Here is a 12,245-nt window from a genome sequence, read left to right on the forward strand (position 1 = left end):
ACATCACCTAATATGCTTAATTGGTAGTAGGCTTTCAAGCCTATACAGCTTGGAGTAAGACAACATGCATGAAGAGGATGATGTGGACAAAATACTCATTTGCCTAATAATTCTGCACTCCCTGCATGGAAAAAGATATGTTTTTCAAATTTTTTTTATGTTTTAGTATATACTATTACAATTAGGGATGCAACGATACCAATTTTTTCAAACCGATACTTGGATCTGAGTACTTGCCGATAAAGAGCACAAAAAAATTATACTTCTACCACACACACACACACACACACACACACACACACACACACACACACACACACACACACACACACACACACACACAAATGCAATGAATTGGAAGACAGGTTTTATTTTATTCTCTGCCGATGAAAAATTAAATCTTAATAAAAATGACCACAAAAAAATTTCAAGTGAAAAATAAGCACTTCTGTTAAATTATTGCAGAGTCTCCACATTGTAATTTAGCAAAATATCACTGAACTATTGGCACTGTCTCGAGCTTTCAGAATAATAAATAAGCACTTCTGTTTGGAATAAAATAAATACAAATTAGGTTTGAGAATAAAATAAACTTTTAAATTATTGCAGAGTGTCCATATTGTAAACAAACAAACAAAATAACGAAAGTATTTGGCACTGACGAATAAACTCATCTGCCCGTGGATCATCAGTCTACTGTGTCGTTTAACCGAGGACTGACATCGCGCACACACTGCTTGTCTTTACCTCTTCAGAAAGTTTTGGCACCATTATCTCTCTGATGTGTGGGCGGCTGGGAATTTCATATCGCAGCTTGAGTATGCTGAGAAGACGATGCAATCCTATGTTTTCCACGACCGGCATTGGCTGGTCATCCAGAGGGATAAAATGAGTCAGAGCCTCTGTTATTTTAACTGCCCGTGGATTTTCTCTTGACATTTTTCATCGCTTTTCCAAAACCTGAGTTAAAGTTGGCTGTTCCGGTCCACACTACTGACATTTTGTTTAGCCTAGCTACAGCAGCCTCCAGTTTCTCTTTTTTTATCTGGAGCTGCCAGTCTGACTCATCTAACCCTGTGCCTGTTTAGCGCGGGATGTCCCCCTAGTGGCCAATCTAAAAAACTACAACAGAAATGGCAAGCCACCCTCTGATTAATGAAATAAGTTGGTATCGGTTCATGGTATCGGTTAACTTTTATGAGTATGAGTCCATACATATTTTACAGTATCGGCCCCGATACCCGATACCAGTATCGGTATTGGTACATCCCTAATTACAATCATGCATGCTCATTTTAAAAGTTAAATATGTTTGAACTAATCACAGTGATCGTTGTTGTAATTCTATGGGATTCAAATCTTATTATAATTTGAAGCTTCTAACAAAAGCAAACTTGACAGTAAAAAATTTGAAAACCTGCTGGATCAGCTCGACTCAACAAGAAGTTATACTGAAACAAAATCAAGTTTTCAGAAATTAGAATTTTGCTTTTGATCCATGAAAACAACAAACAACCCTTCAAAGCTTAGTTTCCATTTAAAAAAAAACATAATTATTTAAATATATTTCAAGCTTCATTTTCAAATCCTGGCTGTTAATCTGAAGGGGTCACGTGAAGGACACAGTCAGATAGTTTAACAGTGCTAATAAACTGAACTCAGTACAAATGAGTGTTCAGAAGAAAGTATTCAGGCTATTCTCTTTCTTTCCACAGGACAAAGGTTCAGGCCACTCTGACCTCTATTGCAGGCTAGATGAGAGTGTCTCAGGCAGGTATTCAGGTAAGTATTAAGCATGCTTTCGGACAGCTTTCCTAGCAGGAGGGAAAAGACAGGTGAAAGAGTACAGAAGAGACAGAACTTGATGCTACATCATACACAGAACAACAATAGGGCAACAAGTGGAAGTGAAAGCCAGTTTTAAGTACTGCCACTGATCGTGGGTGGAAAACAGGTGCACCAGCTGGAGACTTCCTGAGACCACGTCCACCACTGGAAGACAGTGGTTAGCAGTGTTGGGTAAGTTACTTTAAAATAGTAACTTAGTTACATTACTAGTTACTTCTCCCAAAAGTAACTCAGTTACTTCAAGTTACTCGTTACTTTCAAAGTAACTAGTTACTAGGGAAAGTAACTTTGGTTTTACTCAGAATTCTCTTGTTAATGTGTTTCTTCCATAACCTTGCCAGGCTTCTAGCTTGCTTACTTGCCACAGTGCACTGTGCCACCTACCAATAGAAAGGAAAAGATAATGTGCATATTTCTGTTACGTAAGGCCCAAAATGGCCTCCGTACAAGGAAGTAGTAGCTCTAATATTGACCAGTAACGAACCACCACACGCACACTGTAATGGGTTACACAAGATTTATTTGTTCTTTCTCCGGGTAAAACTACTGGCTGAAGACACAACTCTGGCCAGGAATCCAAGGCCCAAAGCCACCGCGGTCAGGGTTGTTAGCCTGGTTACAAACAGGGGAAAGGTGGTCACTTGGAAGAACAAGCAGCCAAAACATATCAATCCTGCAGCTTCCTCAAAAAGGCTTGCCACCCACCTTTTCAGGCCTGACTTCGTTCGAGGCTGGGTCTCCACATCACATCCTGGGAGCTGGAACTTCCCCAAAACTGGTCCAGTTTCCTTGTCAGGGGCACAGAGAGTCTCCAGTCCAGTGTTTGTTTTCCTGCCTTCCAGCACATCCACTCACATCCCAATAAGAATGAGTCCTCCCTCCAACATCCTCAGTTTATTTTAAAAGCAAAACCAGGCCAGGTTAAAAATCTTTTCCATTAAAATGTGCACACTTCATCCTGGATCTTCGAGGCTTCCCTGCTTCACCAGTGTCCTACTAAAAAAACAACGACAACCCCTACTTCCTGTTTCCTCTCCCCTTTATAGAGAAGGCCTCCAATCCTCCCCAATCAGCTGCTCCCTGTATTCAACTCCAAATAGCTGGCAGCTGGACTAGAGTAGAATCTCCACTCCCACATGGGTGTGGCCCACACCTCACATCAAACACAAAAAAACACCAAAGCATGCAATTAATACAAAACAAAATCTAAAGAAATGCCAACCCAAAAGCTTAGTGAGGGATTCTCTCCATCCCCCGATGGTGTCCTTCCTTGGGCCATATAATGTCTCACTCTATACAACGTTGGGTCCTGCTCCTGTAAGCTTTTCCAGTGTCCTGGATCCCAATCAATGTTCACAGCCTGAACCCGTGCTCCTTCACCCATCCTCTGTGGGGACACCAGATCTTGGGGTTGCACCTGTAATGGCATTCTAGACAGAACATCAGCATTCACATTTTCCTGGCCGGGCCGGTACTTGATATCAAATTGATAATTTGCAAGTTGTGCTACCCACCGTTGCTCCACTGCGCCCACTTTTGCAGTCGATAAATGGACCAATGGATTATTGTCAGTATAAACTGTAAACAGAGACACCCATAGATAGTCTTTAAATTTCTCAGTCACCGCCCATTTCAGAGCGAGCAGCTCCAATTTAAAGGAGCTATAGTTTGCATCATCTCTTTCTGTGGGTGCTAAGCTTCTGCTAGCATAGGCTATCACACATTCTTTCCCCATCTTGTACTTGAGAAAGTACTGCACCAAGGCCCACTTTATTGGCATCCGTGTAGAGCCGAAAGGGTAATCTGAAATCAGCAAAAGCTAAAATAGGCGCCTCTAGCAGTTTCTGCTTCAGAAGATCAAAGGACTGTTGACAATTCTCATCCCAGTTTATGGGAATATTCTGTTTTTTATTCTTAGGTACTCCCACCAGCAATGAGTTAAGAGGCCTAGCAACACTTGCAAATCCTGCAATGAACCGCCGATAGTAACCGGCAAAGCCCAAAAAGGAACGCACCTGATGAATAGTCTGCGGGGCCGGCCACTTCTGTACAGCGGCAATCTTATCAGGGTCGGGAGCCACACCCTCACTGTTCACCAGGTGACCCAGGAACTTCACCTGCTGCTGGAAAAGAACACATTTATCAGGTCGCAACTTCAGCCCATAGCCCTTCAATCTTGTAAACACTGCTTGCAGATGCTCTAGATGGCTGTTGAAATCCGGTGAGTATACTATCACATCATCCAGATATACAAAAGCAGACTCTGATTTGACTTCCCAAGCAACTTTGCATCAACCTTTGGAATGTTGCTGGGGCATTACACAAACCAAAAGGCATTCTTTCAAATCCATACAAGCCAAAAGGAGTACAAAATGCAGTCTTTTCTCTGTCAGCTTCAGAAACTTTCACTTGCCAATACCCACTTGCTAGATCAAGAGTGGAGTAGTATTTTGATTTAGTCAGCATCGTCAAGGTCTCTTCAATTCTAGGTAGTGGATGGGCATCTTTATGTGTCACTGCATTTAACTTGCGGTAATCCACATGTGGCGAGACGAGGTTGGGATATAAAGTAAATACTCTTCAGTTTTAAAGAACGACAACGCCACCCTGGGAATTTCACCCAGAGAATACTGGAAATGACACTAAATCACCAAAAAGGCACTTAGGTTCGCTATACTCAATCCAGAGACGAGGTTCAATAATAAACAAATTGACAATTTATTGGTAATTATTTAAAACACCGAATAAAAACATAATCATAAATATTCAAATACAAATATGCTTAAAAAGGTATTCAGAGCTGAGGCTTACCAGTGGAGGGGCAGGGATGCCACACACAACTAAAGAAAGAAAACACACCAAAACACAAGTGCAACACACTATCACACACTCACACTAATAAACTAGACAAGGCAGGTGTGTACACTCAAGGGATCCCACCACCAAGGCACCCTAGTCTCCTCCACGTCGGCACTCCGCATCTGAATAAAAGAAACAAAGAAAATGTTAATATATTACAACAAACTAATGTGTAGCACCGGGGGATAACCCAACTGCAGGACCACACTGGTGATCTACAGCTAGAAAAAGGGCCTCCCACCAGTGGTGTAACAGAAAATCCAAACTACAAATCAAAAAGCAATAAAACAACATACAATCTGAATAAAACTCTAAAATCTGGAGCAAACGGAATCGCCGTACTGCTCCAACTTGCCGTCCACACGACGATAAGTTAACAGTCAATCAATATGCACGCCAGCTGACTCCGATAACCGGCATGCATATGGCCGTTGTCCACGCCGACGTCCACTGTAAAAGCTGACAGCAGCAGGGAAAGAATTCTCACAACGGGAACAGACGGTAAAAGCACAGCAAGGCAAAACAGCAGCACTTCAGTTCGCGTAGCTTGGCGCAAAACTAAGGCCCACACTTCCTGCGAAACATAATAAATAATTACTATAAAAGAACAATAGAAGGCAGAGAGCGTAACAAAAGTTGATTACGTACCAAGTAAGCCGGGTCACAGAACGTAAGCAGAATAGCTCAGAGGAGGCTTCTATAGCTACGACCAGCCGCGATGGAGGCTTCAGAAGAATAACCCGCAAATGATCTCCACCACACCGAGGGGAAGTCAGGTGACCAAAAAGGAGATCACAGGCAAGCGACGCAGAGACACTCAAATGGCCACTATTTATACCAGCGCCCCCTAATGGGCCAGGCTGAAAGTGGGTTGGACCGAAGGATAACATTCATCCTGCCACACACACAAAATCTCAATTCCCCATTTTTTTTCCGTACCAGGACAATGGGTGCTGCCCAGGGACTTGTACTCTCTCTCACCACCCCTGATCGAATCATATTATTCAGCAACTCTCGCACTTCCTGATACATTTTAGGGGGAATTGGCCTGTACCGCTCTCTAATGGGAGGTGCCATACCTGTTGGGATAGAGTGCGTGATTACATCTGTGTGGCCATAATCCTCTTCGTCGGCAGCAAACACATCGCCCCATTCCCTCAAGAGACCATTTAACTTTTCTTGCTCCTCTATGGATAGGTTTGACTTCCCTTGTGTCATAACTTCAATATGAGGAGCTTTACCAGGTGGTTCCGAGCTCACCTGGTGTACACCAACTTCAACAATACCTGGCCTGGTTTGCTCAAAAGTAACTTCAAAAGGCTCCTGAATGTCAACATTTTCCGTGGAGAATGTAGCAAGGGCCTCGTAACGTCGTAACGTGATAGGAAAAGGGTTGAGGTTCCTTACTTTGAGGGGGACTCGGCCTCTACGGACAATTCCTAGGGATCGAGCAACAGCAACTGTACTAGGCCCTTCCAGTGGCTCCACCAAAATACATTGTCCTTTCCTCAGTGTCTGTGGGGCCCTGGCCCAAATCACCTGCTCGCTGTGCTCAGGGACCATCACCGGATGGCGATAAGCTGGTCGAAGGGTCCCTACCTGTTGTACAGGGGCAGCTGCCTGAATTCTCTGACAGTCCTGAAAAGCGGATGCCCACGCTTGTTGAGTGTCTACAGTTGAGCCAACAGGCCAGGTCTGGGTCTGTATCTGAGGTTTCGAGAAAAGCATATCCCAGCATGGAATGATGATATTCATACCTAAGATAGGTAATGCATTAGGATTATTGGGATCGTCCTTTGAAATCACAATTCCCATATCCTTCAAAGTAATGCCTCCCACCTGTACTTCAGCTAGCACATAGCCCACATAAGGAATAGCCAATCCATTCGCTGCCTTCAGCTTTAACCAATTGAGATCGCTTTCTTTTCCTGGCTCCTGCTCACCAAACAATCTCCTAAAACAGGCTTGTGGCATTAATGTTACATTAGACCCAGTATCTAGCAAAAATGTCACTTCCTTACCATCAACGAATACCTCTACTTGACGGCATGTCCCTAGAAATTGAGAGTGATTTAACTGGGCTGGACCACTGTCATCCTTTCCAGTCACCTGGCCCATAGTGACTGGATTTACTCGTTTAAAGCCATCTGAGATGGAGTGCCCCGACACTCTCTTGCCATGTGTCCACTGGCTCCACACTTACTACAGATGGGCTGCCCTTGTTCATCCCACTTATGCCGTGGTCGTTCCACCAACCGTGAGATTTGCTTTGTCGCTGGGGGTGGCTCAGACACTTCAGCACATCTCCTATACTGAGAGGAACTAAAGTTCCGCCTTTCTCTCTCACCTCTGGGAGCTGAACATGTCTGTGGCATTGGTGCTGGTCGAAAAAATTCCCTCAGCTCCTCCTGAAGAGTATTCTTGAGATCCATAATTTGCTCCTTCATTTCTGCGAGAATCTCCACTTTAAATTGATCTTTCCAATTCAAGGTATCCTGCCACTTTAGATCCCCTTTCACTACGGCACAAGCGGAGTCTTCATATAAACTATGCAGCGCATCTGCTTCCAATTGCAAAGCCTCTTTACGCACCTGTTCAAATGAGAGATTAGAGTCATGCCTTAACAGACGCCGTAGATCGCGCTGTATCTCACCCTCCCTGAGGCCCAAGACAAACTGATCACGCATGTGCAGGTCGGCACGCCGAGGGTCTTGTGGCTCTTTTGTTTGCAGGCGATGGCCTAGCTCCCTTAAACGTAAAGTGAACTTTCTAATAGGCTCTTCTGCCCTTTGTCTGCACTCATAAAACATGGCACGCAAGGTACCCACAGCTGTTTTATCCCCATACAGTTCTTTAAGTTGAAGAAAGATCTTATCTGGCGTATCCCGCTCCACTTGCTCCAAAATAAGAATTTCACGTCGTGGTTCTCCTCCTAATGCACTCAGTACAAAATCACACTGCTGTTCTATCGACCATTTTTGAGCACGGAGCATTGCACTAATTTGGCTCTCCCAATCTTCATAATTCGTGTTAAGCCCACAAAATTTTGGTACCCAGGGCGCACCAATAAAGAATGGTGACACCATATTAATGGTTTCAGATAGCTCATCCGCCATATTAATCAGTCTAAGGCAGGTGGGTTTGTATACTGGTCACAAATCCTGTCGACAAACGCCAAATGTTACGTAAGGCCCAAAATGGCCTCTGTACAAGGAAGTAGTAGCTCTAATATTGACCAGTAACGAACCACCACACGCACACTGTAATGGGTTACACAAGATTTATTTGTTCTTTCTCCGGGTAAAACTACTGGCTGAAGACACAACTCTGGCCAGGAATCCAAGGCCCAAAGCCACCGCGGTCAGGGTTGTTAGCCTGGTTACAAACAGGGGAAAGGTGGTCACTTGGAAGAACAAGCAGCCAAAACATATCAATCCTGCAGCTTCCTCAAAAAGGCTTGCCACCCACCTTTTCAGGCCTGACTTCGTTCGAGGCTGGGTCTCCACATCACATCCTGGGAGCTGGAACTTCCCCAAAACTGGTCCAGTTTCCTTGTCAGGGGCACAGAGAGTCTCCAGTCCAGTGTTTGTTTTCCTGCCTTCCAGCACATCCACTCACATCCCAATAAGAATGAGTCCTCCCTCCAACATCCTCAGTTTATTTTAAAAGCAAAACCAGGCCAGGTTAAAAATCTTTTCCATTAAAATGTGCACACTTCATCCTGGATCTTCGAGGCTTCCCTGCTTCACCAGTGTCCTACTAAAAAAACAACGACATTTCCACGAGAGAAATCCCACACCTGGACCGTCGTTGACTACTGCCATGATTCTAGCCTACGTCACAGCGTCATGTGCGCCTTTTACATCCAACACAAAAACTGCAGTCGTGGTGCTTTGATTGTACTCAGAACTCAGAAATTCTGCCTTCTGAATAGGAAGATGTAGGTAACACCAGACTGCAGATGAGCTGCATACAGGGCTGGACTGGGACAGAAAATTGGCCCGGGCATTTTGACTAGAGACCGGCCCACCATTATAGGAAAAATCTTAAAGCCTTTGAATGAAAACAAACGCTGTTGTGACAGTGATGTAAACTGTTCTGATGGTATATATGCATCAATCTATCAATCGTTTGTTGTAAGATTCAGATAATTATTTTTTAAAAGCGAGACATTTTAAATGAGAATAAGAAAGAAAAGTATTTCTTTGTGCCCCCCTTTCCCTGCTAATGCCCTACATGCCCCCCCTGGCCACACTTTGCTAGATCCGCACCTGCACAGTTACCAGCTGTCAGCTACCTAAAAAAGGATCCTGGGGTTATTTGTCTCTCAGAAACAGTTCATAACTTCCCTTCAACTCATTCACTGTCATGGTCCTGGGCCATGTTGGCCCAGTGTTCTTAGTTTCCTTGTATGTTTGTATTTTGTTCCTTATTTAGACCATGTTTTCTGAGTTGCCCTGTTGTGTTGTTCCCTAAGTGTTTTCCCTTCATGGCTTTTACCCCCTGTGTGCCCCTCTGTGTATCTGTGAGCCCTCGTCTCTCCATGTTTTATTCCATGTTTCCCCTGCCCTTTATGTCTAAGTTCTCCCCGTGCTCTCTCTCCCCCCATGTGTGCCCCTCTATGTATTTATGAGCCCTCGTCCCCTTTCGTGTTTATTCCGTGTCTCCCCTGCCCGTTACGTTGGTGTTCTACTCGTGCTCTCTCTCCTCTGTACTTCCTGTTTCACCTCTCCCGTCTGTGTTCAGTTCACCCCGCCCTGTCTCGTTATGATTATCAGTGTCACCTGTGTTCCCCGTGTGTTCCCACTCCCCTCGTTAACCCTCTGTGTATTTCTGTCTGCGTCTCCCTCTGTTCAGCGTGACGTCGTCCCTCATGCTGCGTGGATTTCCCTGTGTCTCTCCCTCCGAGTGTTAGTTTACTTTTCCCAGTTTAGTTTTGTATTTCCTATGTTCTGCCTCTTCAGCAATAAAGCTGCCTTTTGAGTTCATCCCCGTTTGTGTGAGTTTTGCATTTTGGGTCCTCCTCCTGCCTGCCACACAGCCGAGCCTTGACAGTACGACGTCACCAGACATGGACCCAGCAGGCTCCTCCCGGGAAAGCGATTTGGCCCGCATCTTCGGCCTGTGGGAGCGAGTTTCCCACGCCTCGGACATTAAAGCCGTGTCCATTGGGATAAACGCCATCGAGGCTATTCTCAAAGGGAATCCCCATCTCCACGAGCTCTCAGGATTTTCGGGCCTACTGTCCAATCTGCAGAAAGCCAAGGAGACAGTACAAACTCGCGAGCTCGTCATACCGCAACAGCGACCGCCACAATCGGGAAACGTTTCCGCGCTGCTGCCACTGGACTCCTCTCCATCCACCCTCCACTCTGACTGTCACTCACCCGCTGCTTTTCTCGCAGCAATGTGGTCGGAGGATGAGGAGCCGGCTGCGATCTCTCCGTCGTTGCCGGTTTCCTCCATCACCGCACCTCCGGCTTCCCGAAGAAAACGGCATTCACGCCGCCGACGCGCCACCCCACAGCCGGACATTCGGCCTTCTAATTCACCTGCTGTGGTGAGTGAGAACTCTGTGTCTTTTCCAGACATTATGACTGTTCATTCAGGGGCTGTGTTTTGTGTGGCGGAAGTCAATGCGAGCTGCTTATCGCCTGCGCAGCCCTTCACAGCTCCGTTAGCTCCCTCGCAGCCCTTCACAGCCCCGTTAGCTCCCTCGCAGCCCTTCACAGCCCCGTTAGCTCCCTCGCCGCCACCCTCAGTTCAGTTAGCTCCCTCGCCGCCACCCTCAGTTCAGTTAGCTCCCTCGCCGCCACCCTCAGTTCAGTTAGCTCCCTCGCAGCCACCCTCAGTTCAGTTAGCTCCCTCGCAGCCACCCTCAGTTCAGTTAGCTCCCTCGCAGCCACCCTCAGTTCAGTTAGCTCCCTCGCAGCCACCCTCAGTTCAGTTAGCTCCCTCGCAGCCACCCTCAGTTCAGTTAGCTCCCTCGCAGCCACCCTCAGTTCAGTTAGCTCCCTCGCAGCCACCCTCAGTTCAGTTAGCTCCCTCGCAGCCACCCTCAGTTCAGTCTCCTGTGTCCCCGCTAGCTCAGCCATTTACTCCACCACAAGCTCCATTTTCACCTCTACCATCGCTTCAGTCATCAGTTCGGTCTGCCACTCAGTCGCCCTTAGCTCCATCATCCACACTACCACCTGTTTCTCTTCCACCACAACCGTCACTACACCCAGCCACTCAGGCTGCTACTCAGTCAGTCATTCAACCCATAGCCCTGCCGTTACCATACCCCGTAGCTGAGCCGCTAGCCGTCCGACCCACAGCCACTTCAGCCACTCCTTCACCCGTTACACCTCCACTACAACCATCACTGCAGTCTCCGGTGTCCCCAGTGCAGTCTCCGGTGTCCCCAGTGCAGTCTCCGGTGTCCCCAGTGCAGTCTCCAGTGTCCCCAGTGCAGTCTCCAGTGTCCCCAGTGCAGCCCCCTTTAGCACAGTCACCCACTCAACCACCAGCACCACAACCGTCACTACCTCTAGTTCGTTCCCCTGTGAAGTCATTAACTCCACTACCTACTCCACTCTCACCACCACCGTTACTACAGACAGCAGCTCAGGTCCCCGTGTGTCCAGCAGCTCAGGTCCCCGTGTGTCCAGCAGCTCAGGTCCCCGTGTGTCCAGCAGCTCAGGTCCCACCTGAACCTTTGGCCCTGTTCCCCGTAGCAGTGCGGTTTTCTAGCCAGCTTAATGTTGAGCCCGGGGTCCCAATTCTCTCTGGCTCTACATCAGCTCTTGCTGGAAGCTCGGATGAGCTCATCCAGGACTCCGCGGCCCCCACGCCGCCATCTACCTCGTCCGCTGGGGGTTCCAGTGAGCCCGGCCAGCACCTCCTCGTCTCCGCTGGAGGGTCCGAGGGGCCCGTTCAGCCTCCTGTCTCCGCTGGAGGGTCCGAGGGGCCCGTTCAGCCTCCTGTCTCCGCTGGAGGGTCCGAGGGGCCCGTTCAGCCTCCTGTCTCCGCTGGAGGGTCCGAGGGGCCCGTTCAGCCTCCTGTCTCCGCTGGAGGGTCCGAGGGGCCCGTTCAGCCTCCTGTCTCCGCTGGAGGGTCCGAGGGGCCTGTCCAGCCTCACACCGCATCAGCTGGAGGGCCCGAGGAGCCTGTCCAGCCGCCATCTGCGACCGCTTCTGCTACGCCTGGGCCAGCCTCAGCCTCTGCAGCTCCGCCTGGCCCGGCCTCAGCCTCTGCAGCTCCGCCTGGCCCGGCCTCAGCCTCTGCGACCTCGCCTGGCCCGGCCTCAGCCTCTGCGACCTCGCCTGGCCCGGCCTCAGCCTCTGCAACCTCGCCTGGCCCGGCCTCAGCCTCTTCGTCCTCGCCTGGCCCGGCCTCAGCCTCTTCGTCCTCGCCTGGCCCGGCCTCAGCCTCTTCGTCCTCGCCTGGCCCGGCCTCAGCCTCTTCGTCCTCGTCTGGTCCGGCCTCCTCAGAGCCTTCGTCTGCTGCAGCCTCCTCAGAGCCTTCGTCTGCTGCAGCCTCTTCAGGGCCTTCGT

At 48.1% G+C, this 12,245-nt stretch overlaps 2 long non-coding RNA genes across 2 annotated transcripts; both read right to left on the minus strand.

Moving 5' to 3' along the window:
- Positions 1-2,348: 2,348 nt before the first annotated feature.
- LOC113012284 (uncharacterized) lies at positions 2,349-3,878 on the minus strand. Its single transcript, XR_003270675.1, has 4 exons — positions 3,864-3,878; positions 3,363-3,426; positions 2,554-3,278; positions 2,349-2,460 (listed from the first exon to the last, which is right to left on the minus strand). It is a non-coding gene; the product is annotated as an uncharacterized LOC113012284 (long non-coding RNA).
- A 4,092-nt stretch (positions 3,879-7,970) lies between these two features.
- Positions 7,971-8,476, minus strand: LOC113012291 (uncharacterized). Its single transcript, XR_003270678.1, has 2 exons — positions 8,176-8,476; positions 7,971-8,082 (listed from the first exon to the last, which is right to left on the minus strand). It is a non-coding gene; the product is annotated as an uncharacterized LOC113012291 (long non-coding RNA).
- Positions 8,477-12,245: the final 3,769 nt, after the last annotated feature.

The sequence above is a fragment of the Astatotilapia calliptera genome, chromosome 3 (assembly GCF_900246225.1).
Source record: "Astatotilapia calliptera chromosome 3, fAstCal1.2, whole genome shotgun sequence".
Classification (NCBI taxonomy): domain Eukaryota; kingdom Metazoa; phylum Chordata; class Actinopteri; order Cichliformes; family Cichlidae; genus Astatotilapia; species Astatotilapia calliptera.